Source organism: Sturnus vulgaris, chromosome 1 (genome assembly GCF_052056855.1).
Source record: "Sturnus vulgaris isolate bStuVul1 chromosome 1, bStuVul1.hap1, whole genome shotgun sequence".
In the NCBI taxonomy this organism is placed as follows: domain Eukaryota; kingdom Metazoa; phylum Chordata; class Aves; order Passeriformes; family Sturnidae; genus Sturnus; species Sturnus vulgaris.
In genome coordinates this window covers 126,983,392-127,006,820 of record NC_142243.1, presented here as the reverse complement: position 1 = coordinate 127,006,820, position 23,429 = coordinate 126,983,392, and the positions used below count along the sequence as shown (strand labels likewise).

At 34.2% G+C, this 23,429-nt stretch overlaps 1 long non-coding RNA gene across 1 annotated transcript in view; it reads right to left on the bottom strand.

Annotated features, from left to right (window-relative positions):
* LOC148225511 (uncharacterized) overlaps positions 1-22,542 on the bottom strand; it is a 53,077-nt gene extending 30,535 nt beyond the window's left edge. The window contains exons 1-7 of the long non-coding RNA XR_015807802.1: positions 22,440-22,542; positions 17,434-17,519; positions 16,657-16,717; positions 14,646-14,805; positions 12,413-13,696; positions 10,864-11,029; positions 4,328-4,420 (exon numbers count right to left, since the gene is read on the bottom strand). This is a non-coding gene — a long non-coding RNA (uncharacterized LOC148225511). The remainder of the gene's footprint in view (positions 1-4,327; positions 4,421-10,863; positions 11,030-12,412; positions 13,697-14,645; positions 14,806-16,656; positions 16,718-17,433; positions 17,520-22,439) is intronic.
* Between the last annotated feature and the right edge of the window lie 887 nt (positions 22,543-23,429).

The following is a 23,429-nucleotide window of genomic DNA, read 5'->3' as shown; positions in this document are numbered from 1 at the left end:
CATGGTGAGCATATCTACTGACTAGAGACTAGGAACAGAAAAACTTGTTCACAAATCCTTCATAGTCTTATCTGGAAGCCAGGATTTGAATCATCTTGCTCAGCAACATGATAAAGTCTGGACATTTTACAGGGGTACAGGTCTCAGGACCTAAGCATGTTTTAAAATTGAAATTCAAAGTTATCAGTCTATTTAAATGTTTGCCAGAGTTTTTGTGGCAATATTAACTGTCTGAATTTGAGTAAAAGTAAGTTTTAGGAGCTTGTACCACCCTGGAACTAAAATACAGAACTGAGAATTTAAGACATTTAAATCAAAGGACGTTTTTGAGAGGGTAATTTCTGAATTTAATGAATTCACAACTTCAATAAATGTCTCAGGAATATTAAGTATGTCTAGTCTACAGTCTCACATGTAAATAATTACTGTACAATAGCTTAAGTTTGGAATAGGTATTAGTTTGGGAACTTTCCTGGCCAATATAGCAAAAAGTATTAGATTCTCTGAAGTTATCCCATTTTAACTATATGGATCTGCCAAAGAGAAAGGAAAAGTCAGTATCTTATATACTGGTGAGGAAAAAACATATTTATGAACATTGTTTGAAGAATCACAGCATGCACAGCACTATACATGTTCATACATGTTGATATGCAGACATCAGGCACCTGCCCATCCAGTCAAGAAAAACTATTAAGGTGTCTACGTAGACAGATTTATGACTGATGTTACTCACAAAACAATTTAAATGAAAAATCTATAGAAAAACAAATATGAAATGAAGAGAAAGTGTCATCTGAGAGGACAAAGAATCATCATAGGTGAGGAAGAGAAGAGAGTCAAACTTTATACTCTGTATTAAATGCACAGCCTGTCAAGAAGGGAGTTGTTACTCTTGTCCATGTATTTCTGGATTTCTGTGATTAGTAGATGAAATAAACAAAATCAAAACCATCACATTAAAATTAAGTTAGATTTTTAATCAAATTATATTTTATGTCTTTTTTAAATAAAGTCAATTATAAACCATTTTTTTACATTCCTTACTCCTCCTGCAGACTTGTTCATATTTTCTGCAGGGACAAAAGATAGAACTAACTACATTAAAGACCTTAAAGTATTTATGACTCACTGAAGTGAATACTACGTTTAGCATAAAGAAAGCAATGCATTTAAGTGTGTGAGGAACTTCTGTAATTGTGAGCACAGGGTCTAAAAAGCCCCTGTGAAATTCTATAGCTGACCAGCAAAATGGTGTTTATAGTCCTTTGCAAAAAGCTCAAATATAGCAATACATAGCTATACATAAATGCATAGCTTTATACTCCAGGGATCAAATCCATTTTACCAAGTGCAGTATGATGCACACTCTAATTTAATTGCTTGACAAAGACAAATTTGTAAACAAAAAAAACAAAAACCAAAAACCCCCCAAAAAAACCCAGAAAGCCCAAACTTTTATAAAAGTTAAATAACACCACCAACCAGATCCTCTGGCATCTGTCTTCCCCATGATGTGTTTAAAACACTCATTTCCAGGAATGTAGGCATATGAAGAGTGAGGGAATTACTCCACTTGGTGAAGCACTATTCATAATCCAGCGATGATGCTAGAGAAACTCTGTTCATGCTCCTTTTTTTTTCTTTTTTTCTAATCAGTGCCTGCTATCATCCTTATTTATAAAATTTGATTGCAGGCTCAACACCAAAGCACCCAAGACAGCTGGTCACCACCATTACAGATGAATGCAGCCAAGAAATCATGTGCTAAAAATATTGCCTTATTAAATATTTCTTACCAGTATGTCACTGTTGCAAAGGCATCTATTATGCTCCTTTGGTGTGCAGCCAACCCCTAGCTATCTAGAACTGTGCTCATTGTTTCTTCAAGGAATGAAGTTTGGGTGGCTTCTCTGTTCTCTGTCATTATGGAAATATTAATTTCATATTAATATTTTTTCAGAGATTAAATATTTTATCCATGTGTTCCACATTCAGTCAATATGAAAAATTTTGAGGTTAAGACAAGGTGCCTAGGGGGGATAAATACAGACAACCTTTCTACTATTGCATTTCTTTTGCCTGTTTAATCAGAAACTTGCCTAAATAATAGTAGCTGAGAATATTCCCTGCAAGTGTCTCTTATTGGAGATGATGCCTTTTGTTGTTGGTTTGTGAGGACACTGTTGGTGTTCCATATCCTTTTCTTTGTATACTGTGGTTTATCTGATGTTAAAATATGAGATATCTTAAGCTTTGATTCACTACCATTAATCCTGAGAGTTCAATACTCTCAGGAGCTTGGTAGAGATGCAAAGTCGGGTTCAAGATCTGTGATTGGAAGATATTCTTGAAAGTTTTTCTATAATAACAGAAGATCAATCTCAATAAAATTTTGAATTGCTCAAGTGCATAAAATTCCTTAGCTAACAACAGTTTCAAGAACAAGAACATGGCTTGAGAAATGCTTATTTTGTTCAAAAGGGTTGGAATAATGTTCTTTCCGTATATTTGAAGACCTTTGGTTATTAAATGTGGTAATATGTGAACATACATTTATGAAGCAACTCATGTATGTGTAATATTTGCACAGATATGACTTGCTTCATTTATGGATACAGATGAAGTACATGAAGAATAGTTCCCATGACAAGCCTTTGGGAAATTGGTGAAATGAAGAGTGCAAAAAACCCCTTTGTACACATCATCTCTTGACACTGTTCAAAATTAGTACAAGAAAGAGACTTTTTACAATGAGGTTGCTGAAACACTGGAACAGGTTACCTGGAGAAATGAGAGATGCCCCATTCCTGGAAATGGTCAAATCAGATTGGATGGGGTTCTGAGCAATCTGATCTAGTTGAAGATGTTGCTGCCCATGGAGAAGTTTGGTTTGGAAGGGACCTCTAACTATTCTATGATTCTATGAGTCTATGATTCTGTATAATATATGAAGTTTACAGTTATTATAAATTTTACTGGAAATGTTTATTAATCATTGACATCTGAATGATTTTGTAAATTTCTGTCCCTTTGTTTTCATCACTTTAATGGCAGAAGTGTTCAGCATTATAGAGCCAAGTCCTAAATTAACAGAAACTAAGCATAGTCAACGATTGTCAGTGTCAATGCATGACTAGGGAAACAAAGACTACTCTGCCAATAAAACTACAGTTTTTGTCCTATAATTTCAAATAAATATTCAGTCTCTTTGAATAATATATATTTTTAATGTGATAGGTATAAAATGCCAAATACTACCATTACTAAAAAAAATTCAACTCTTTTCATTAGTGTAAAAGATAATATTTTTTATCATATTTCTCTGATTTTCTTTGCTAATGAGTACTTAAGCAATGGGAATCCAAATTTTACCGTGTGTGGAAGAACAAAACTGTTCCTGATTTATTTGTGGTATGAAGCGCTGAAAGTGCTAGAAAAAAAACAACAAAAAAAGCGCTGTTTTTAGAGTGTGCTTGGTCTTTCCAGGTATAAACCAGCTTAGGATTTTTTGAAAGTTTGATTTAATAACAACATATAATTCTTTCCTAGGCTATGCCCACTTTGGGACTCTGAAGTAAAATTTAAGCAGCTACCTTTGCTGCTTACTACCTAGCTAGTTTGGGCTCTAATTGCCCAGAAGAGATAGCATGACTCAGTCCCTCAAGTAAATATAAAGGGATTTCTCATGGACTTTTACCTTCAGGTGTTGAACTCCATGCTTTTGCTATTGTTATTTGCAGTACCTAGTGTAAAGATAACTCAGGTGTATCACTGTGTTGCAATCACCAAATCCTCTAGCTGCTGTGCAGACAGACCAAAGATTCTAAATTAGACAATCTGGGCACAGATACTTCCAATATGAAACACACTGCAGGCTTCTATTTCATATAGAGCTGGGGTTTTTTCAGACAGATCTAAAATTATAGAGCAGAAGTTTGGCTTGGCAATCATAATTTATATAGTTAATGAAGAAAAAAAAAGCATAGCACTACCCTACCATACTTAGGTACAATAGGATCGTGCATTAATTAACTGAAGAGGTTCTCAGCTCTGACTCAGGGAAAACCCTGTAGATTCAGGGAATGAAGCCAAATTGTGGTGATCTGAAAACAGATGACAGGAAAGACATGCTTGAGGCCAGGCTGAGGAAGGGATGTGATGGAGGAAGGAATGAAGGAGCAATGTGAAAATCAATGTTTGGATAGAGCGAAGTTTAAGATTTGAAAAAGGACGAGGTTAAGCAAAACAACAGTAAGGACCATTGTGAGAACAGAGCAAGGCATAAATTACAAAATGGAGTAAAAGAAGCCTTAAAAATGTTTACCTTTATCCCACAGAACAATTGAAGCAGGTGGTTCTTAGAAAATAGATTTTCTACCAAATGGCTTAAAAGGAGATCATTAAAGCTGAAATGGACCTAAAAAATAAAACACAGGTAAAGGTAACAGTTAGCCATCTAGTCTGGATAAAAGTTATGAAAAAGATCCAAGAAATTAATTTTCAGGTCTTCCAGGTAGTTTGTAGGGATTCTTTTTCATTTCACATAATTCACATAATTATTTTCCTTCAGAGCATTTATTTTTCTAGATGATCTTGAAAGACCTGGTTGCTTCAATGCAGACTTTGAATCGTGTACATTTGGCTATTCTCCTCATCATAAAATTCTGGTGCAGTCTGGCAGATTTCAAACACTTCCAGTACTGCTGCAGAAAAGTTAGGTTAATTAATGTTTTTCATCCATTAGTTTGCAGATGATCTGAGAGCTTTGAATTAATTAGGTATATTTGTTCCACTAAAAATTGATAAATAAATTGACTACCTAGTTCAAAATTATCCGAATCTGCAGATCACATGAATAGAAAATATAAAGAGCTGAGCCGCTACCTTAGTATGGAGGGGAAACATAGAAGTGTCCTGCTTTGGTTAGGCTGATGGTGATGACAAAAACAGTGCTCTGCTTCTTGGAAATCTGAAGAGGTGGTCTGGATTAGTGTGTATAGTAAATCTAACAGACTCACCATCCAGAATTTTATTGCATGCAGGAACTCATGGGGATTGCCATGTTACCAGAGTATAATGAGCTGTTGGAGTGATCTCATGATTTCTTAAGTAATATTGACCACAAAGTGACCTGTCAAAAAGGATCATGTCATTTGAAAAGCTAAAGATATACTTTCCTTCAGGAAAATAGAGTTTCTTTCTCGACTGCTTGACCACAGTAAGTTTTCAGATTTTTACAGTTTAACATTAATTGCTTTTTCTAATTTTAACTGGGGTTGTTTTGTGGGGTTTTTGTGGGATTCATGTTATTATTATTGCTATTATTATTATGACCACTACTACCATTTTTGTGGAGGGAGATGGACTCAGTGTGAGATTTTAATGATTAAAATGTTCAAAACCTGATTTAGTCCCATGCATCAAAAGTAAACTCTTTGAAAGGGATATGGAGAATTCAGGGGAAAAGGGTGGACAACTCCTTTTCTGCAACAGGTCGGTTTTACCATTTCACTAGACAGTATGACTTGTTAAAGTAGAAACAGGAAAATAATTCTCATAAATCAGAACGACTAAATTTCACTGGACATAAGTTTTGAAGTTGGCATAGTTTTCTATTTGAATTTCAAGAATGACCAGAACCCTGAGGAGTTCAACATTTTCACAGTTGAAATGTCTTAAGGGTGGGTTTAAGCTAGACAAATACATTACACTTTGTGTCAAAACAGATCCCTCAAACTGACATAAAATCACAAGAAAGACCAAGTAATTTACCAAGAAGTACAACTGGAATAAGACACCTTTGAGAGCAATTAAAGGAATGGCTTTAGTGACCCGAGTGAGCAGTCCAGTTCAAGGTTCAGTTGTCTCTGGACACATTTGATTGGCCATGCAGGCATAACGCTATGAAAGGGAAATTGCTGCTACTTTTCTGAGATTGTCCTGCTCTCATTTGCACAAATTTGGCATGAAAAAAGGGAGATAGAGGACAAATCTAGAAATATCTTTCTATTGTGAGAAGTCTTTCTTTCAGTAAAGCATTTGAAAGAATATAGGAAGTCTAGAGCCGATATTAACAGTAATGCCACCACATCAAGACTTCTTTGACCTCTTCACTCAGTTTTTGAAAGACTGTTAGAGCCTCATGACTTGATTTTTTTTCTGGCTAAATAATGTAAAACATTTCAAACAATTTGTGATATCACTATTACATTTATTAAATTCACTCTTTGATCAACAGCCAAATACACCTTCTGCAATAAGAAATGAGAACTTTTGAATTTGGAGAGCAGGTATGTTCTGAGATTCCTGTTGTTAAGAGAAACAACTTTACCCTGTTCCTGCTTACTTATCTTGGTTTACCCTCTTCTGTGCTGGAGAAAGGAGACAGGAATCAATATCTTGCAAAGAAATTTCCTAAGACGACAAATAAAATAGGTGAACCTATTATCACTTGTAAAAATTATAGTTTATGGGGTTTTGGAGGATTGGGTCCTTACAACCCTGTTTCTTAATTAAAATCCTCAGAAAAAACCTGCATAAGAGAATGTGAATAGAGAAGACCTGACTGAGTGGGGATCTTCAGGAAGAGTGAGGATTTGTCATTTACAGCTCCTTTTGTCAGGAGGAAAGGGGAGAAGAGAAAATAAAAGCTTAAGAGCTCAGTATTTGAGGACTTGTGGCTTCTGAAAATTTAAAGTTTATGGCTTTGAGTTGGCTGATCAAATACCATCTGGCAAAGCTGCCGATTTATCTGGCAAAAAAGGGAGTTGCTCTCTTGCAATTCACTATGATTGTTGAGAGGGAAGCTGCTGAGGCAATGGGATTTGACTTCTGAGCAACCTTCAGAGCAGCATCCCTTAGCAACTTACAGGGTTCGTGAGAGCTGAAGAAACTTCTTCTTAGACTAACTTCTAATTGACCTCATAAATGAAATATTTCTGTGGCACAGCACTCTTACACCATTCATAAGGTTAGCAAAACCCCCTCTGAACTAACACAACAACAGCAACAGCAACAAAATAATATTTGTCCAGTATTAATTATTCCTTGCTATTCCTGATTATGCGGTTTTAAGATGAGAAAAATACCTTAGCCTTAAGAATGCCAACCCAGCAGAGTTCAAAAAAGTAATAAGCATGGCAAAGAGAAACTGGAATGGATGTTCTGATAGATTAGCATGGTTCTGTAGATATTCAAGTTACTTCCTTTTCCCATAGCTAGATAATATTGCAGTAATCCAAAGAATTGCTGAATATTAGATGTACAGGTGGAGGGTATTTTCTTTGAGGTTTGGGGTTTTTTTGTAGGTGGGTAGTGTTTGTATGCACTTTGGCTAGAAATTGTATAATAGAAAAAGGTAGCTACATTACCTGCTTAAAATGCATAAATTAATGTCCAAATGGATGTTCGTACTTTCCTTCAAATCACAGAAATAAATCCTTCAAGTTAGTCCTACTTTTAGTTTTCCAGTGTGTCATTTTTATCTTCATTGCAAAGTGGCTGACCTGTGCTCAGATTGAGTAGGAAAAAATAACTGAGCAATGGAGAATGTTTCTGAGTCACACACCTTCCTCGGCTACTTCTTCTAGAAGAATGTCTCTGCCTTCACAGTAGAGGAAAATTGACAAGGAAAGCCACTGAAGCAAGAAACCTCATTGTTCATGAGAGCCATTCTCTTATCATTTTTAAGCAAAAATACAGAAATGTACAGACTTCTTTCCAAAATGCCTTGATAATTTTTTCATCCTGCTTTTTCTAACATCATGCTCCTTGATGCTCTAAGGAGCACTCCCAGCTGCTCCCCTGTGATATGGTCCCCTTGGCTTGACTTGAAATGAGACATGGGTTATGCTGTGCCCTAGGGTCTGTAGTTCAAATACTCTCCTGTACATTGTTAATGGGGGCAGACAACTCCATCTGTAAAATACAATGCTTGTTCTCTCTTGATTCATGTGCTTCACAGAGACACAAGGTGAGGATACCCTCCTAAATACAAATCAGTGACACAGAGGTAAAACATTAGTCTGTATTAGCACTATAACTGCAAGTGACAGAAAATATGAAGGGAAACTTGGAAGGTAGCGAAAACATATTACTGAAACGACATGTACAAGGAGGTTTGTGCTACTCTGGATGTTTGTTCAAAAGGAAAAAATGGTGAAGCTCCCTGAAGCAGGATTTTCTGAGATACTTACCACTGTGGTAGCTAAACAACGTTACATTAAGTAACGTAATAAAATTAACTAAAACATTCATTCTTTAAAGTATGAGCTAGTTCCCTGTTCTCCACAATATGACAATTATATAAGACAGTCTGAAAGGAATTCTGTCATCACTGTTTCAGCATTTAATTCCTGTCTTTCACCTTCAATTCAATCAATGAGAGCTAGACACTTGGGTGTTTTTGAAAATCCTATTAGGTGTGTATTTTGTACCTAGAGGTCATGAGATACTTTAAAAATCTGGGGTTTAGGTTATATGGCTACTTCAGAAGTATACATTAAAGAGTTGTGTGGCTTTAATTGTTATTCTGCATTTTGACATATCTTGGAGTAAGGATTGTTAATTTAAAGCTCATCTTGAATACAAATTGATCTATGTATTATCATTACTAAATATACCCTTCTTTTTAAGACTCTGATGGCCTGCCTCTTGAAGACACCATACCCTCGACCAAGGTAGGCACTGTGGGCAGGATGTCACCCATGTTATTCACGTCATGTACAGTTCTCCCAAATCTCACTCCCACTGGTGGAGCCAAGGGGTGGTGGAACCAAGGCGTGCTCCAGCTCTATTCAGATTCAAAGGATATTTGCATGGTTGGCTGTTGTGGCCAGATGACTTGGACTCCAAGTGTCCCTGACACTCTGCCAAAGACAAGCTATCAGTTATGATCCTGTTTGCTATCAGGGATTATGAAAGTTGCCTTATGGGCATGTTGTTGCTTGTCTTTTCTACTGCCTCAACAAAGTTTTATTTTATAATGTGTTGTCAGACTCCGGTACTGTTCAAACTGCAAACCCTTAGAACTTCTATACTGATTATAATTCAGATAGCTGGGTTGGAGAAAAAAATATTACCATTTCCTTGGAGACAGTGCAGCTTGAGAGATAACTATTGTGAAGCATCCAGCTTGCAGAATTTCAGGTGTATTTGTATGGTATACTTGAAATTGTGCCAGGAGATTTTGTTTAGCAGTCATGAGTTTACCTTCTTACCTTCATCAATGGGATAAAATATTGAAGCTGTTGCACAAATTTTCTAGTAAGAATACACTTTCGAAATTACATATAATTCTCAAATATTCACATATAATCAGATTTAAAATGTGGTCTTTTTTTACCTATCATAGGGCTTCATCCCTCCCCAGATGCACTGTAATGAAATCCTTTGCTGGATAAGTAATTATGAATTCTAGGAGGAATGATTCACTTAGCTTTGCATTTGACTCTATGTGATATTCTTTAACCAACAATGAGACTATTTCTTTCCATGGTATGAAATGACAGTTGACGTAGGTTCTTCTAAATCCACCACCTGCTCTTTAATTTGCCTTTATGTAGATAAAACATTTTTCATAAGGAGATGTCACGCTTCTATTTGATAATGTATTTTATTAAATGCAAAACAGTGAAGTTAAAGGTCTGGATTAAACCAACAAAAGCAAATTTACCACTTCATTCTTAACTTACTCCATATGTCTAGTTAATGCAGCACGTAATAAGAAATTTGGTCATTGCACTAAAACTATTGTATTATCATTGGAACCAATTAAATGGTCTTAAAAGGTATACTGAAGTGTTGGAGCATTCCCTTCATTATTGTCTACTTATGTCATTCTCATAATTAGGTTTTTTGTTGTTGGGCTTTGTTGTTGCTGTTGTTTTCATTTTTTGTTGTTTTTTTTGCACTAGCTTATATGCATAATGGTTGCCATCAGAGCACGCAAAAAATTTACAATTCCTGTACTTTTCATACCTTTTAAAAAAAATTAAAGTCAAATCTCATGTACAAAATCTGATTGAAAAATAAAAAATATGAAATTTCAACATGAACATGAAAAAACAAACGTACCTTTATACTTTTACTTGTTTTCCATCTTCCCTTCAAACTTTGATTTATAGTTTCTCAAGGTTTTCCAAACACCTCTGGGGTTTTAGATTAACATTCTATGATTCTTTCCCATTAAAAACTATAGAATGATTTTTTTTTTCCAGTTTAGCCTCTATTCTGCCATATTTTATACCTTACTTCATGCTCTACTTTTTTTTCAATTTTCCTTAATACCTTATTATTTTACTTCCATTTTATCTTACCTTTCTTCATTAATTTTTAATCATTTTTTCAGCTTAAATATCACTCTTTGATTTCTGATTATTTATCGGCAGCCTTTAAATCAGCTCACTTTCACTAGCTAAGAATTTTGTATCTAGTTACTTGTCTTCATTCTCTCTCCGATGGAGGAGACATAGAAATCTTGAGGTGGACTGTGAAGACCCTCTTGTGCATTGCCTGCTGAGTGAAACTACCTGATTCTACAGCTGGTTTTCAGAAGGCTGAATGTGAATAGCAACATCTTAATTTACCAAAGGCAACACTGAAATTCAAACCCATTTTTCCGTGTCTGTTTCTGAAGTACCCCTCCAGCCTGACACTACCCAGTACTCTATTTTCTGTAGCAATTAAAGCCTATTTGCAGTAGCAGCTGGGATTGAGACCACATGGAACAAGTCTCAAGTCCTTGCTATATGTGTGCGTAATGCCTGTTAATACACCTAAAACCTAACGGCAATACTCAGAAAAACCTCTTCAGAAATCCAGGTTAATTAGTTTTTAAAGTCATGTTTCTGTCTAGCTTACCAGGTTTTGCTTTGGTTTGGTTTGTTTTCTTCTGAACAACAAAAATCCCCAACTGTCTCACCCTCCAAAGAAGAGAGAAAGCCTTATTGTAAACTTTGTCATGATCAAGAGTTTCTTCCATGAAAAATGGTAACTTACTTCCAGAGCTATTTCCTGTGATAAACACCTAGGATATGCAGAATAAAGAATATCACAAATTAACAATTAGAACACTTCTATTCCCAAATTTTTACTTAAAGGTAAAAATGGAGGACAATTTATGTGCACTGAATGCTGATACTTAGAGGACTTTTTATATATGCATAATTGCAACAAGCTCCTTTAGGCATAATTCAAACATTTACAAGGGGGAAGAACTTGTGTATTGGAAATGGTTAGATTTTTTGGTAGCAAGAATTGAATTCTCCTTCTCTGTATATTTAAGGAATTAAAAATAGAGATATATATATTTTTTTAAGTCCTTACTCAAGACTTTCATATTAGAACTTTGAGAGGAGATTTGGATAAGTAATGTAAGAAAATGTTATTTTGTATATGACATATTTTTAAAACCAGTAGTGATTTTAATTTTAATTTTGTTTGGTTTGAAAAACCCCTTTTTCTGATAACTATGTATTTTTCTAAACTCTCATTTTCTTTGATAATAATTATTGCCCTTTCTAATTGGCATAATAGTGATAACTAATTTTTATGTGTGAATTCTTGTTTTTATCATTACTTCTACTGAAAATAATCTAGTTTATTTTTAAAAAACTGATTTATATTTTCAATATTTCCTTAAATTATATTGTTTTTCTTGATTGCTTTCTTGCAGTTTCATAATGATCTCTGAAGACTAAGATCTTAGTCTTTTTTGTAAATGAAAAAAAACCCAAACTTGTGTTTTCCAAAATTTATAGGAGAATTAATGGTCCTTTCAATACTTTTTTTTTTAATCCAGTAAAAAATTTTTATTTATAGATAATCTACACAGAATAATATTTTTGCATATATTTAGGTGTGATCTGAATAATGTTTACAAAACTGACATTATGTCAGCATTTAGATAATAAGTTACATGTTAAACTATATGTCACTACTAGAATTTTGGAAAAAAATATAGGAGACCAGATTATTGTGCAGTTAGGGAAGAGAACATAAAGGCAGTAGTTCAGAGTAATTTTCATATATTTGTGACATCCAAGAACTCTAGTTATCTCAGCTGTATAAAACAGTAAGGACAAAAATTTGCTTGCTTGATCAGGCAAGTCAAAAATCTGTTGAAGAAGGGTATAGCCTTGTGCAGATCCTGTGTGTCATGTAACAGATACATGCAGATGACTTGGGGACTTTTGGGCTTGCTAATGGCACCAGGAGCTTGTGTGTAGGCCATGGAATCCCCATGAAAAGTTTGATTCAGTTCCAGATGATGCCTGCACATAAATACCTCCATATGGGTTAGATAGCAATCCTTTTGTTACAGTTTATGGACATCTACTGAGGATTGCAGGTGTAATAGAGAAACATTAATCTGACAATAAAATCTTCAAGTAAAAATGATAATATTCACCATTGTGAAATCATGTGAGGTATTTTAGCCATGATGAGTTGTTCTTTATTTTAATACTGAGATCTCCTTGGAGAAAAACATTCCTGCTGGGGAAACTTCTGGTAATACTTTACTGACTTCCTCTCAGCTATTCCATCTTGGCAGAAGCTTGAAACAGTTTCTGTTTGAATGCCACTTCTTGAATCAATGAGAAGGTGTCATAATCATGTTTACAGAATGTACTCTTGTCCGTGGTATCAAGCATATGGAGTGATAAATATTGTACCTGCCATATGGAGGTTGAATATCACAGGAAATGTAACTCATTAGCCATATCTCTACTGGTGATTAGATTTAGTATGCACATACGTTCTATATATTACTGTGGTTGTAACTCAAAGTAGGACACTTAGAGTCTGTACTTATTTACTCCACAACGTCCTCCAAGAAAATTCCCTCCCTCCAGCTGTGCCAGTAGGAGTTCCAATAACTTTGTCTCAGCTGGAAATTGCTGTCTGCAATAAATCATGGTCATTTCATGCTTTGATGGACCATACTGAAATGTGTCAAAAAATGCCCCAACAACTTATATAAAGCAAAGTCTTGCTATAATCAACATAACATATTTTTGCTCTAATAACTAAGAAAAAGAAGTCAACAATTGCAAACAGTCATATAAACAAGAGTTTCAAAAAAACTCCTTATATGGTATTAGTCTCTTGAGTTCTGCTTTGTACAGGCTAAAGTGCCAAAGATTTTTTTTTCTATGTGTTTGAATCTTGCTTTGGCTATATAGGCAGACTAGGGTACGACATAATTGTTCAGTCATATGAACTCAATAGTCTTAAAATGAGGGGTGCTTCAAAAAATGTGTTCATCCTAAAGCATTCAGAATTTTTTACTTTTTAGTGTTCTCCTCGAATGGTAGATTCCCCAAAGGAAAGCAAGTCTGATTATTACTGTAATTATATAAATACTGTGTTGGAAATTAAAATAATTGTCAAATTTATTTGTAAAAGTATTAGAATTAAGGAACAGCTCCAAAGAAATGTGAAGGTAAAGAATCTCAAGTGTAGAAGTAATAATCTATATCTTCTCGGTGGTAAATATGAGCTTTGGCTCAAAGATGGCAATCATTGCAAGCTGTCTTGAATTATCATCCTATACATCCTTATGGTCGTGACAGATTTTTTTTCTCCACTTTTGACATGTTAGCTTCAATTTTCTAGACTAATGGAACTAGATTATGCACCCATTGGTGACAAGGATAGTCCTACCAACTTCTTGTCCACCAGAAAGCGATAACTGTAAGAGAAAAAGAGAAATAGAATTCATTAGAACATTGAAAGATAGATAGATAGATAGATAGATAGATAGATAGATAGATAGATAAAATCAATCAAAATATCTGATCTTCTCAATGTGACAGTAGCATCTTGCTGGTTCCATTGTATTTTTCCTTAATTATTACTTCTATTACAGCAGAAGCAGATAATTTCATGTTATACATTCCTTTTGGATTATTTAAAATAATTGGTATGATATTTTCCACAGCAGCTTAATTACTATACATGCACTAAATACACTCAGTTTACATTGCAAGTGCAGGCATATCCAGGAATTAAGAGAAATTCTTCCAATCCAGCTTTCCTTGATGAATTACAGACAACACAAAATATGTCTTTTGTAAGTGTCACTGTCATATAAGCGTAATCAAATTTTTAGGATATAAAATAGTTGGGGAAATGTGCTTTTGGTGTAAAGGGAATACCTCAGGAAAAAATGTAGATGTTGAAGTGTTTGAATGGCAAATTACTTAAATGTCTGAAATTGCAGAATCATAGAATGGTTGATATTGGAAAGGAGCTCTAGGAGTGATCTTGTCCCAGATCCCTGCTCAAGCAAGACCATCTAGAACGCACTACCAAAGAACACACCCAAATGATTTTTGAATATCAAGAATAGACACCACAAGCTCCTTGAGTAACCAGTGTGACACACGTGAATGCGCTGGTGCTTGGTCACCCTCATGGAAAAACAATGTTTTCTGATCTCCAAATAAAGCTTCCTGTCTCAGTTTTTGACCACTGGCTCTGGTGTTTGCTCTGTCCTCTTTGCCCTTATCCATCATCACACCTTTAGATAAATACCTAATTTATATACATTTATAACACAAAATTTATACACATTTGATAAGATGTCTCCTGAGTACCCTCTTTTCCAGACTGAACAGTCTCAGCTCTCTCAGACTTACCTCTGAGAGATGCTCCAGTGCCTGGATCATTTCTGTGGTCCTTTGTGGGGCTCTCTTCAGTATATCCACGTCTCTCCTGGAGCCCAGAACTAGGCTCAGCATTCCATGTGTGTCTCACCAGTGCTGAGTAGCAGGAAAGGATCTTAACCTGATGGCAACACTGGAAGGAAGTAGGAGGAAAATGGGAATGAAAAGACAGAAATAAGGAAGAATACAGTTCTGTGCAATTTTTTTCTTATTTTCTTTGTCTTAAGAGTCAGGGGAGGGTATATGTTCCACCATGCAAGTGTTTATTATGAAGGTACAAACAAATTAGAAATTAAGCGGATCAGTACCAACAATCTCATAGTAACCTAGATGTTGAATATTTTTTCATAATTTTATAAATTATTCATATTACAAATAATGACCATGCATTCAACAGTACTCATCTATGCTTTATGAAAGTACATGTTTCCAAAGTACCTTATGAATTTTGTCATTATTTAAGTGGAGAAAATTATGCAAAATGATGTAAAGTGATTTGCCAAGAGTCTCAAAGTAAGCCAGTAGCAGGCTTAAAATAGAATTGAGGTCTCTGGGGACCCACCTGATATCCTCTCTGTAGGAATACATTTTGCATTGGACATTGGTTAGAACAATTCCATTTTTCATTTCAATTATAAGTTAAAACTAGCATAATTAATATTAATTGGATCTCTTATAATTTCCAGCTGGCTGATTAATCTAAAAATATGTAGATATATTTTTTTCAGATAAAGATATGACATAATGAGGGTTAAATTGCAATATAGTTTATTTTTATGTCCATATATCTGATTTCAGCATGCCTTAAAAAAGACTCCAAACCAACAACACTACAAAATGCAACAAGTAAACTTTTTTGCATTAATTGTACTTTATACTAATGGCAGATTTCTGCTTCCAAAGATAATTCTCAACAAATTCCCTTAGGGAAGAAAGTTCATCTCAACTTATAAATTCTAACTTCAAAGAGAATTTTCTCCAGTGTGTTGCAAATAATTTTCAGGTGCCTGCAAATTCAAGTCTTTTGCAATGTTACTTAAAGCTTTTAGATTACATTATTTATGACCTTTTGATGGCAAAGAAAGGGATAAAATGAGGCTACAAAAACTGGAAACTGAACGAATACTTTTATTATTGTTTCTTAGTCCCCTGTTTTCTGGAACTTTTATACCACCAACCTGGTATCTACATTGCAAAAATTGCTGTCAGGCCAATATACAACGCTGATGGAGGTGAATATTTATTTTCCAATTCATAGTTATCTTACAATTGCATAAGTAGACTGTAATTAGACAGAGGAAGTTAATACTTTCTGAAAAAAAGTGTTTCTGAAACATGGACACTGGATATTCTTAAATCCAGAAATTTAATTAAGAATATATCTGTATTTGAAAGAATATCATCCCTCTCTGATCAAATAATTATTAGGATAATTCAAGTATCCTAATGAGCAAAGTAGTGATGAAAGAAATCTTTTAGACAACTGGTAGCATAACTATATCATATAGATAATTTTTGTTATGCTTTGTCAAAGAATCCTAAATTTTTCCCTATCTTAACTTCTACAAATACAAATGACAGATCTCTTTCCATATTCTCTTCAGTGACATTTGCAGTAAATTTAATTTATAATATTGTACCAAGTATCCACTGCTACACTGTCATTGAGATTATTGAAATGATAGTTCTGCTAGATAATCTATCAATCCAAACTGCAGGACTTGGGCCAATCTCGTCTATATTAAAATTACCTTCCCTGTAAGAAGGACATAATTCTTCTCCTTTCTTTCACAACTTTGCCTTCTGTTTTGAGTTTTATGAATAATTGCTTTCTACTGATCAAAACCAAATTCTAATATACTGCACAGATGGTCATTGATCACTATAAGCACTAATGTATAAATAAAAATATGTTTATGTTTCAAACTAAAACTGACATCTCTATAATAAGACCTCATACACACAAGCTAGTACATTACTATACCATATCCAGAGAGGCTGATTGCTCAGCTTCTGTGAGAGATTTTCCAGCTGAAAAATGGATCCTATATTAATGAAATATAGAAATATTAGTATATATTTTCTATGTAAAAAAGTCTCTATGTATTTGATTGTTAAATTAACTGAACCCTAGGATTCTCTATTAATTAAGATAGTACTGCAGGTATATATTTTAACCAAAGTACATTTACAACTTTGTCTTGTTATACTACTATAAACCTGCTTTCTAATTCTGTTTTAGATGAGAAGTTGTCTGATATTCCCTTCCCAATCTCTAGTGGATAATTACCCATGCCACATGATCACCATCCAATTTATGTACAATTGCTCATCTGTTGTTGATAAAGATCATAAATAAATATATGGCAAAGTCAGAATTGTGATGCACAAGAAATGCTTTCAGGGCTATTGTCACTTGAAAAACAAGTAAATATGAGGGAGAGGAGAGGAGAGGAGAGGAGAGGAGAGGAGAGGAGAGGAGAGGAGAGGAGAGGAGAGGAGAGGAGAGGAGAGGAGAGGAGAGGAGAGGAGAGGAGAGGAGAGGAGAGGAGAGGAGAGGAGAGGAGAGGAGAGGAGAGGAGAGGAGAGGAGAGGAGAGGAGAGGAGAGGAGAGGAGAAAAATTTAGTTCTGTTTTTAAAAATTACTTGAGCATGATATTTTCTTTCTCATGCATCGTGTAATCTACATTAGGTTTGGCAGGTATAGACCAACAATTAAGAAATAAATGAAAACAGATCTCAAACCTGAAATTCTCCATACCTTCTCTTCAAATAATTTTTCCTTGCTAATTGTAAGAATGGACACTAAGTTGATAATTCTGTAAAATCCAAACCAGGACCCCAACCCTATTTAAAAAAAAAAAAAATCAAAGTTTGTTACAGAACGGTCTGAATTGAAAATACCTTATGGCTTTGGTAAGATTTGAATAGTTTGTATTTCTTTAAATACATGACTTTAGTCCACCCTTTAGCTAAGGTCTTCTTCCCAAAGTTACTGTGCTGTACAGTGTGCTTCTAAGATTAGGCTGCCTTCACTGAATTCTAAAAGTACCTCAAGTGTTGTTAGCATTGTCTGCTCTCCTTTTCCACACAGAAGCAAGGAAACTCATAGAAGTCAATAAAAATCTTACTGTTGAAATCTCAGTGGTCTGAATCTAACCTTGACAATGGTATAGGAAGAGCATTTTTCTTTCTTGGGATATTGTCTGCTTTTTCTTATTGGACTTCAAAGGTTCTATTAAGTAGGATGGAATAGTTCTCAATTCTTCTGCTCTCATATGGTAGATTGAGAGACGTACAAAAAAGGATCTTAGAATTTAATTATAACTTTCCACTCAGGAAATTTCACAAGAAAGTTCTTTGTTTTTTTTTCCTCTATCCATAAACAGATTTTTTGGTCACTTTGGCAAATAGTGCACTTCATTACTGCAATAGGAAAAGCATTATCATTGAGCAATATTTTAAAAGGAGATTCTGAAAAGAAAAAATCAGAAAAAACCTTTTTTTTACCTCTTTTTATCTTTTTTTGTCCAATTTCTATTTTTCCCTTCTAATACTGCTTCCATTTTCTAGACCTCACTAATCAAAGCAGCTTCTCTTTTCTTTAAGTGTTTCAAAGAAAAATGAGGCTCATGATTCATGCCACTTAAAAACTGTTTTCCCAGTGCTACTGCTGAGAAAAAAAGAGAGAGTTTTGTCTACAGGTTGTTGGCCAAAATAAGATATGTAAGGATGAACAGAAAAATCACTCTAAAGTGAAGAAAGAAATAGAAATTTGCAGATGAATATGTTGTCTGACTGGCAGCTACTTAGCTGCACAAGGTATATAAGGTATTGTAAGAAAAGGATACTCAGTCCTCACCTTTTGTAGCAGCAGAAAAAGGTATATAGACACTGTAATATATGAGACAAAAATATAAAAGTTGAACACTTGTCACCTGTTGAAGAGTGTGTAAGGCATTAAATGATAAAAAACCCTTCTTGATTATCCTGAATAGATGTGAATCTTATCTAATTTCTCCTTGTTAGAAGAATGATGCCCATAAGAGCAGAGTTTGGTAATATTTTCTATTTAGTGTTCTTATTCTATTGTTTATTATAGTGCTTTCCAAAGTAATATCTAGGTTTCTAACAGACTAGTTGTGAGCTGAGCCAGTTCCTATTTCTTTCTATTCTTCCAGCAACAGAGGTCCTCCTAGCAGATCTCTTGTAGTGCCCCAAGAATGTCAATGAGATGCAAAGTCAAAAGCACTTGAGTCCTGGAACCGAAAATCTCAAAGTGGGAAAGCAAACCCACAAGCTTTGTTTGGCGAAACAGTGAGAGGTCTCCTCCTCAGCTCTGCCTGGATCAAATTCCTCTATTACTGTAACAGTGATATATTCCCCTCATAACTGATGCTTAATGGCTATAAATATTGATGTCTGCCCCCTTCCAATTATGACTAAACCCAAATTCCGTAAGAGATGTTTACTTTAAAACAGAGTTCATATGAACAGACTTCTTCCCCTTGTCAAAAAAGCCATGTGTTGTCCTGGCTTGCCTTCCATACAGATTTTGAACTAGTTGGTAAATAATCATGATTGCTAAGAAGCCTTATTGCATGCTCCCAGCTTCCCACTTCCACAGAGGCAAGGCAACTCTCACTTTTACGATCCATCTTCCTGGATACCTTAAATCTCTCAAATGACCCTAGAAGTCTGTGTGGAACCAACTCAGTGACCAGCAAAGAGCACTATCCTTACTCTAGAATATATATTGCATTAGATGTTAAATCTATGTTGGAACCTTGCTTTAAAAATACTTAACATAGTGAAGTACTTAGGATAGTTAAATTGCTAAGAAGTTTTGTGTCAAATATATCAACAGAATTTTATAAGTAAAAATCTTTAAAATACGAAGTACTACATTCCAAAATCCTCAGACATCCAGGCTGTACTCCATTTTATTTTCCAAAATATAAGCATATGGTCCATTTAAAATTAATTAATTGCCTACTGTGGTATTTTTATTACTAAATATGTGAACTGTTTATCTTAAATATATTCCAAACAATCCTTATCATATACTAAAGCCCAATAAATTTTAAATGCAACACAAAATAAAGATTTTACTCTGTTCCTAAATGCATCCTGATTACAAAATAATTACCAATTGGTAACAAATATCTAATTTAGTATTTAGGTGCATTCTAGGCCAAAGTAAAAGCATACATTGGACATGGGGCCACATTCCATGACAGAAAGGTTCCAGAGAAATGTTTGATCATTCTTTGTGATGCATAAAATATGTCACAGCTGTACTATAAAAGATACCAGCCATCAGGTAAGGCTGTCATTTGCCCTTGCTGGATTGTATTGGAAAAACACAGATTTTCTGCCTTGTACTTGTGTGAGATTATTGCTGGAGAAAACACAACCTATTTAGTCTACATACATATTACCATAACCCTGCTCTATTTCAAAAGAAAGCAGTCATAAAATAAACATGGTAAGGAGAATAGATCTGGTTGATATTTTGTTTCAACATACACCCATTTCATAAGTTGTGAATATGCTAAGTACTGGTCTACATTAAAGCTAGGTTCTACAAAAGGATTGCATATTTCTCTGGGGACTAGTTCCTTTCATTTGATTTCTGTTATGCACACATCTTATTTTAGTTCAAAATCTAAGCTTGTGTCACAAATAATATGTATAACAAAAGAACAATGGCAGTAAAAAGAGAACAAAATTTATAAACATTTGCTATATTTTCCATTAGCTCACATATTTTTTTAAAATGCATTTTTAAAGCATCCATACTATTAACGTATTCATCAAAATACATAGAAACTGTAACTCCTAGAATTTTAGTAGACTTTAAATATTTTGTGTCCAATATGTTTGCCTACCAGGAAGCACCTTTATCAAAAATTAATACCTCATTATTTATTGGTAGAGAGGAAATTTCATACTCTAGCATAGCAAAAATTGCCTGTTAAAATAACCTTGGAGACTGGCCTTTGTGAACATTTATTGAATGCAGTATGGTCATATAAAATATAATATTTTAATATGAGAGGTGTAGGAAGCACACCAAAATGTGTTGGGTAGTTAAAGTTTATAACAGCTATTGCATCAAACAGTATCTTTATTGAGATGTAGAGAAAGATGCTATTCTCTTTTTCTAGTTTAATGTGTTTATAGTTTGGAGTAATGAGTTTAGTGTTGACAATTTGAGGTTTTTCTCTGGGGTCTTTTGGTGTTCAAAATTACTCTAATTTACAGAATGAAACACTATCATTAGTTAAAAAAAGCCACAAGAAAACCAGAAATGCAAGATAAGGAATATTATCATAAAGGTAAATTTATTCAGATTCACATGAAATGATACACAAGCTGATGAATAACAATCACAGCTTTCAAGGCCATTACAATCAATTTTACCTGTTGTGTAAATATCTTGGGGCTTTCAAAAACTTTTCAAACTTAAACAGACGTATCTAAACGACAGTTTAACATTAGTTGCTCAGTAAGAAAATGAAAGTCATTATTTTTTTAATTGAGTTTGAAGAAACACTTTTCACAGAGAATTAACATACGGCACAACAGACAAAATCGATTAAGGCCCGCCATCTGGCAGAAGTCTAGAAAAGTTGCTGCCATATGTTTTGACCAAGACTGCAAAATAAACTGTTTTATACTGTCAGCACCTCCAGTTCTGTTTTATAAATTACATTTGGTTTTATTATATATATGAAAAAGATTAGGAAAGGTTTCATCTAAGACTGGCTTCTTAATTGGAAAACAGACGCTATATAAAATTTTAAAACAGGCACAGGGTGATTTGGGCTCAGTTTGAAAGCTGTTTGACAGCTGTAAGTAACAAAAGTGCAAGGATTGCTATAAATTGTTTATTAGGCAGATCTTTAATTCTTAATGGGTTATATTTAAATCATTCTTCAAGATTCAACAATTGTAGCTTTTCTTTGACAATTAAAGAAGAAAATGCAATATGAAATTCCTAGGGAGTGGGGAAGAATGTTTATGAAATTCATAGGTAACATCAAGAAGTGGTGAAATGAAAAAAAAAACCAAAACAAACAAAACACATTTTCTTCTTAAGAGGATATAGTTTCATAAAGAATAGATTTTAAAAATCAGTATATATGTATGTTTCTGTTGGAAAAATAACATCTCAGGTTCAAATGAAATTTAGGAATGTTAATCTCTTTTGCAGCTGCTATTTTTGTTTTATGGTATTTTTACAGCTGTTTTTAATTTCTTTTAAGAAATACTAAACCTTTCAGAGTATTCCCAAGTGAAACACCATGGTACAGATAATTGGTTTCATTGCAATTCAGATTATGAACATCATTTTTCAGTTGTTACTTTCAAACTATATACACAGCTAAATCTGTAAGCCATTTTCTTTATTTCAGCTACTATCAAAAAGGGAGAAAATAGCATAAAGTATCACAATGCCTTAATGCCTTGTGAGGATTTGTGATGTTTGAAAATGTTTATTCTCTAATGAAGAATGTTCATGATAAATTCAAATCTATCTTCTAAGATACTTATGTTTATATTATATATATATATAAGAATAGATCAATTATTGCTGGCATAAGGCATTATAAATTGATCTCTCCATGGACCACAAAATCTCTTTTATTCTGAAGAGGTCCATTCAAGGGGAATATGGGTAAAGAGGAATTTTAATTCAGTTTTGAATGAGTTTCATGACAACTATAACTTAAGAGCTGTTAATAAAATCTCCAACATTACCTCTGTCCTGTGCTTTGTTCAAGCGATGTACTAGTTTGCTGTCAAAACTCTTGTAGGAAAAAAACAGGCTTTTTCTCCCACTCTTTCCCTCCTCTGAGCCTCTGGAAATACAGGGGACAAAGTGCTAAGCAACACCTGGATATTTCTTTTCATCCTTATGTTCAACATGTGGTTCTACATTGTATTTATGACATATCCTCTAAGCCCTGAAGCAAATAAGCTTTTATTTTTCTTCATAGACTTCTATCTATGTCATCACTGTAATATCAGTGTGCTTCATAAGGAGTAATGAATTTATTCTCAGAGCACTCTTATGAGATCAGGAAATACTTGAATGAATATTTACTATGACAGAACAGAGAGCAGCACTGAGAGGTGTAGTAACATTTCAAGCAAAGCAGAAGGCCAGACTGCTCAATTTTAACCCATGATGTCTTTCACAAGACAACTCTCACTTTTCCAGAGGATCTTAGCTCACTTATGTTTATCAAAACTTGCCTTATTGTTGTCCAGTGAAGACCTGACTCATACTGATATGAACTCGTACAGTTTGATTTTGACCTGAAATTAAATGGAGAACAAAAGTCAAATACTTATGTGATCAAATAATAAAGTACCTTATCAAAACATGTACACACAAGGAAGTGAAGTTCATGCTGCATATGTAACCTCGACTTTGCCATTTCCTGATTTCAAGTGCTTCTCTTTTTGTTGCACATTTCACTTAACACTAAGGGTAGGAGGCAGTGTAGACATTAAAATATTTGTAAAGACTACTTGACAAACACAGAAAATTAAAAATATTTTGTTGCTTGGCAAACCAACAGTGAAATTTTTATTCAATATATCTTTTATCCGTATTTTTAAAAATATCCTTATATATATTTACAAACAGTAAGGCAGAAAGGTATAAATCATTCCATATAGATAGATAGATAAATAGATAGATCTTTCAAATCTTGCTTTTATATGCATCTTCACATAATTTAA